This window comes from Lithobates pipiens, unplaced genomic scaffold (assembly GCF_037356315.1).
Source record: "Lithobates pipiens isolate NorthernLeopardFrog02 unplaced genomic scaffold, aLitPip1_a1.2 Scaffold_30, whole genome shotgun sequence".
Lineage (NCBI taxonomy): Eukaryota > Metazoa > Chordata > Amphibia > Anura > Ranidae > Lithobates > Lithobates pipiens.
This window is the reverse complement of record NW_027507791.1, coordinates 137,790,002-137,795,613: the sequence shown is the minus strand read 5'-3', so window position 1 is coordinate 137,795,613 and position 5,612 is coordinate 137,790,002. Positions and strand designations below refer to the sequence as shown.

The window sequence follows — 5,612 nt, the reverse complement described above, 5'->3', positions numbered from 1 at the left end:
TAGGCAGCAATAAACAGTAAGCGTAGCATACTATATAAAAAAGATTACTTTATTGTGTGGTAAAAACATGAGCTTCACCCAGGTATTTAAAATAAAAAGATATAAATAGAACCAAGCTTGTACATACAAAAATTGCAATGACAATTGGGCATACACTAAGCAGACCTAACTATAAATATACTGTATAAGATTAGTAACAGCAAAAATAAATTTATAGTTCTAACGCGTTTCAACCACTAGGGTCTTCTTCAGAGAAAGTCTGTTGATAGAGAGACAAGATACAACTTAATAAGTCTATCGAATAGGATTAGTATTAAACATATTCTAGATTTGTCAGTGTAATTACCCAGTATGGTATTGCCGAGAGGTTCATACAAAATATAGTGCTTAATGGTGGAGTTTACCCAGGTTCATGCTTAGACGTCCTTCACAGGTTACAAAAGATATATGGTCCATACATCTCGCCACAGAATCCAGCAGTGGGGTGAGGGTCGGAAGCCCAGAGGCGCGGCTCACGAGCGGTCACACGACAAAACCCTATGCCCCACAAAGGTTGTAGGAAATAGGTGCAAGCGTAGGCAGCCTGCCTGTATGGTAAGTCACGCCTGTGATGAAAATCCCAACATAGTCGCAATTAGACATATATATTTATATATTTGTTTTTTATATTCTATATTATATATATATAGACCCACATATGGGGTATGGAGATATCTTATATATGATTTGTGTGCATATAAGGGGAATATCCCCAGATATCTGTATTCACATCCAAAAAAAAAAAAAAAAAAAAAAAAAAAAAGGGGGGGGGGGGGGAAAGGGGAGGGAAGGGGGGGAAAGAAAAACAAAACTCAAAAGGCAAACACGTATTAAAAAGAAGGAACAGAAACAGCAAACGTGGTTGAGGGACCCCTGTCTGTGCACATGCAGGGCTCTCTCCACAGATGTCTCCCTATATGACTGGTGCGGGCTGGTCCCGCCCAGCCATTGGAGACACGTATTTCCTTGTCGGTGGCGTCCCTGAACACTTCCGGACGTGCCTCACGTTCGTCTGACCCTTCGTACGGACGGACGTGACGCAATCACGTCGTGCATTTGCGTCGGAAGTGACGTCGTTTCGGGGTCGCTTTACGACCTTCCGGGACGCCGGGGCGTTCACACGAGGTCGACCTGTTTAGGCGGCCAAGCAATAATAGGCGGTTCCAGCCAATGGGTGGGCGGCCATGCCTGTGATGCAATCCCGGGGCACTATATAACACAGTACACTTGGCAGCAAACATCAGCTCCTGTACACAAACAAGGACTCTCGTACCTTTGAATCCCTGGTTGGTAAGTTTGACTATTTGCTAACCTGGCTGACATGCCCCCATTTTACTTAAACAAACTTCTGAAAAACTAGCTTTTCTAACAGCTAGCTCGCTTTATCATTCTATTTATTCTTAGATGGGGGTGCCCCTATGGACTAGGAGTCATTGACCGTATCTGGCACTCCTCCCGGGATAGTTTCCCAGCTACTGTCTCTCCTTTTCCATTTTGGGAATCTTTTGTTCAGCCCAGCTATCCAGGTAACTGTTATCACTTTCAGTATAAACATGGTTTATCACATCTGAATGGTTTTTTTTTTTTTCTTTTCTGTCACCTTTCACCAGTTCAACATTAGCATTTCCATGCATTTTCATTTTTACCTCTATCCGTCACTAGCACCCCTATGCACTCCTCCCATTGTCACTCTGATTTCCTAACATGTTATCCCTCTAAATTTTTTTCATCACACCAACACCCACACTTCTCACCTCATTATTCACTTCACCTGCACATCATTCACTCACTTATTCACTACAGTCACCCAATATCGGGTTGTCATCACACACACTGTCCCTACCACATGTCATCTCACGTTTGTTTTCTTTTGATTTCAACCACGTTTGCTGTTTCTGTTCCTTCTTTTTAATACGTGTTTGCCTTTTGAGTTTTGTTTTTCTTTCCCCCCCTTCCCTCCCCTTTCCACCCCCCCCCCCCCCTTTTTTTTTTTTTTTTTTTTTTTTTTTTTTGGATGTGAATACAGATATCTGGGGATATTCCCCTAATATGCACACAAATCATATATAAGATATCTCCATACCCCATATGTGGGTCTATATATATATAATATAGAATATAAAAAACAAATATATAAATATATATGTCTAATTGCGACTATGTTGGGATTTTCATCACAGGCGTGACTTACCATACAGGCAGGCTGCCTACGCTTGCACCTATTTCCTACAACCTTTGTGGGGCATAGGGTTTTGTCGTGTGACCGCTCGTGAGCCGCGCCTCTGGGCTTCCGACCCTCACCCCACTGCTGGATTCTGTGGCGAGATGTATGGACCATATATCTTTTGTAACCTGTGAAGGACGTCTAAGCATGAACCTGGGTAAACTCCACCATTAAGCACTATAATTTGTATGAACCTCTCGGCAATACCATACTGGGTAATTACACTGACAAATCTAGAATATGTTTAATACTAATCCTATTCGATAGACTTATTAAGTTGTATCTTGTCTCTCTATCAACAGACTTTCTCTGAAGAAGACCCTAGTGGTTGAAACGCGTTAGAACTATAAATTTATTTTTGCTGTTACTAATCTTATACAGTATATTTATAGTTAGGTCTGCTTAGTGTATGCCCAATTGTCATTGCAATTTTTGTATGTACAAGCTTGGTTCTATTTATATCTTTTTATTTTAAATACCTGGGTGAAGCTCATGTTTTTACCACACAATAAAGTAATCTTTTTTATATAGTATGCTACGCTTACTGTTTATTGCTGCCTAAAAATCCCGTTGGTGGGGGAATTCGTTTTATTTTTCTGATTCATAGGGGTGAGCAGCACCCTTTTTGCTCTTGTTAGCAGTGTGTTCCTTCCAATACTCATTTTTAGCCTTTACTGACCCAAATGGCTTTGTATGTATTGGGGGGGCGGAGGGCAGGCAACTTTTGGTTTTGTGCTAAAATCTTGCAGCTGCAATGTCAATTTGTACGTTTTCTCTAAAGCCGTACATCTTTGAAGCAGCATTTTGTATGCATGCTAAAGATGTACCACTTTACAGGCAGAGTAACACCCCCCCCCCCCCCCCCCCCACACCCACCCAAGTTACTAGCTTTAGGGCTAGTTCACTCTGTAAAAATGCAGTCCAGGTGCATACCTGATGTTTTTCTGCATGTGTATTCCAGATGCGTTCCAGTGCGTTCATGATACGTTTTTGATGAAGGCCAGTACTTTTTTCCACCTTCTTTTTTCTAAACCTTAAATAAGGACATGCTGGATGATGTGCTTAATTTTTGACTTGGGGGTGGCTTATTTTGTGCTAGCTGCATTTGAGTTGGTCTGGGCATGCTCAGGGACTTGTGGGTTTCATGGACTGTGTGTGTGTGTGTTTTCAATTTCCTTATTAGCACACAACCCTATGTTATTATAAAGCTTGCAGCTAGCATGTATTACCTTGCTCTGAAAAGAGGCAAGATTGTGTGTGTTGCAAGAGAGTATGTTTGGGTGGCATTATCGAGCATGTAACATATGTCACACATTTCTATTTTTATTTTGTTTGTTAAATGTTTTCAAGCAAGTTTTTTTTTTTTACTTTGGTTTATTGTATTTTTTTTTTTTGGTGGGTGAGGATATTTTCCCCTGAAATATTTTTGATGTTGTCAATGTGTGCCATTTGTAAGTTGTTCACTTTGATTTAATGTGCTGCATTATTTAGCAAAATCTTTCTTAAAGTGGGAGTCCGCCGTTTTTTTTTTTTTTTTTTTTAAAGCCAGCAGCTACAAATACTGCAGCTGCTGACTTTTAAAATAATGACACTTACCAGCCCAGCGCGCCCGCGATGTCGGCACCCAAAGCCGATCTCTTGATCATCTCTCGGGTGCTGCCGCCGCCATCTTGGGTATGGGAATCAGGAAGTGGAGCCTTTCGGCTTCATTTCCCAGTTCCCTACTGCGCATGCGCGAGTCGCTCTGCGCAATAAGGATGGTCCCCGCTGTCTCTGGGATCCGTGTGTTTCCCAGCAGGCAGCGGGGGACCTTCGGAAAAGGGCGTAGATTCTGCGGAAAGGGGCGTACCTTCTGCAGAATCTACACCGGAAGTGGGTGCAGATACCTGTACTGTACAGGTACCTGCACCCCTCTCCCCCCTGAAAGGTGCCAATTGTGGCGCCGGAGGGGGGGGAGGGTTCCAATGAGCGGAAGGTCCACTTTAGGGTGGACCTCCGCTTTAAGATTTTGTGACTAATGTTTAAATACTTACTAGATATCCATTTATGGGTGCAGTCCTTTTTAACTCCTGTTAATTTCTAATGCAAAATGGTCAGGCCTCAAAAAACATATTCTGTTAGTGTCTCAAATTAAAGGGATTGTAAAGTGAATTATTTTTTTTTTATTTAAAATAACAAACATGTTATACTTCCACTGTGCAGCTCGTTTTGCACAGAGTGGTCCCGAACCTGCTCTTCTGGGGTCCCTTGGCGGCTGTCTCTGCTTCCTCCCACAGGTGCTTCTCACGTTCATGCGAGCTCCCTCGCATGGTGAGAAGCATCTGCGGGCGCGCTCCCGTGATACAGCCGGCGGCTATAGCCGCTCACTGTATCACTCAGCCCAGCCCCCCGGCGCTCCGCGTCAGTGGATGTGATTGACAGCAGCGCGAGCCAATGGCTGCGCTGCTTTCCATCCATCCGCTCCAGCCAATCAGCGGCTAGGCTGAACGGTGGAAAGGACGTCGGGGAATGAGCACGGGACTTTCGAGGGGTGAGGTAAGTAAAACGGGGGGGACTGGGGGCGCCGGGACTGTCAGATGTTTTTTCACCTTAATGCATAGAATGCATTAAGGTGAAAAAACATTTACCTTTACAACCCCTTTAACATACATGTGTTTTCGCAAAAAATGTTATGTTTTTATGTGTTTTACTTTTCATACAACCGATTTCACAGCTGCAGCTTAAACTAGGCTGAATGGTATGGCAAATCAAAAAAAAGTGTGATTTGTCTAAGCCCTTGTACACATGGTCGGAGAATCTGTCGGAATGTGTCCTATCGGACCGTGTTGTCAGATAATCCGACTGTGTGTGGTATGCATTTTCCAACTTATTGGAAATATTTTCCGACAAACTGGTCCGATCGGACATACTCCGATCATGTGTAGAGAATTCTGATCAGACAAAGTGCCACGCAAGCTCAGATCAAATTCCTACACCAAAGCTATTGGCTACTAGCCTGAACGTAGTCCCGTCGTAACGAAATAACGTCATCACGTTCTGAATAATCGGATTTTCCGACAAAATCCTTCGGACAAAATCCAACGGATTTGGTTGGCAGAATGTCCGACCGTGTGTACAGGGGCTAACAGTTACTTTCCTGGTGCCTTCATGCTAGCAGGTACATGGATTGTGGGTATGCTGCCATGGATAGTCACCAGGAAAGGAAAATTACAGAGAGGTAAGTATTAAATTTTCCATTTTAGCACAGTCTTTCTCAGCCTCGGTCCTCAAGTACCCCGACAGGATATGTTTTGTGAATTTCTTATCTAAAATAGTTGTCCAAAATACCAAGCAATTGTGATTTAAAGCA

General features: G+C 43.0%; 1 long non-coding RNA gene across 1 annotated transcript; it reads left to right on the top strand.

The window, feature by feature from the left end:
- Positions 1-915: 915 nt before the first annotated feature.
- On the top strand, positions 916-2,907 carry LOC143942130 (uncharacterized). The gene is made up of 4 exons (XR_013264705.1): positions 916-1,329; positions 1,444-1,565; positions 2,220-2,478; positions 2,566-2,907. It is a non-coding gene; the product is annotated as an uncharacterized LOC143942130 (long non-coding RNA).
- Positions 2,908-5,612: the final 2,705 nt, after the last annotated feature.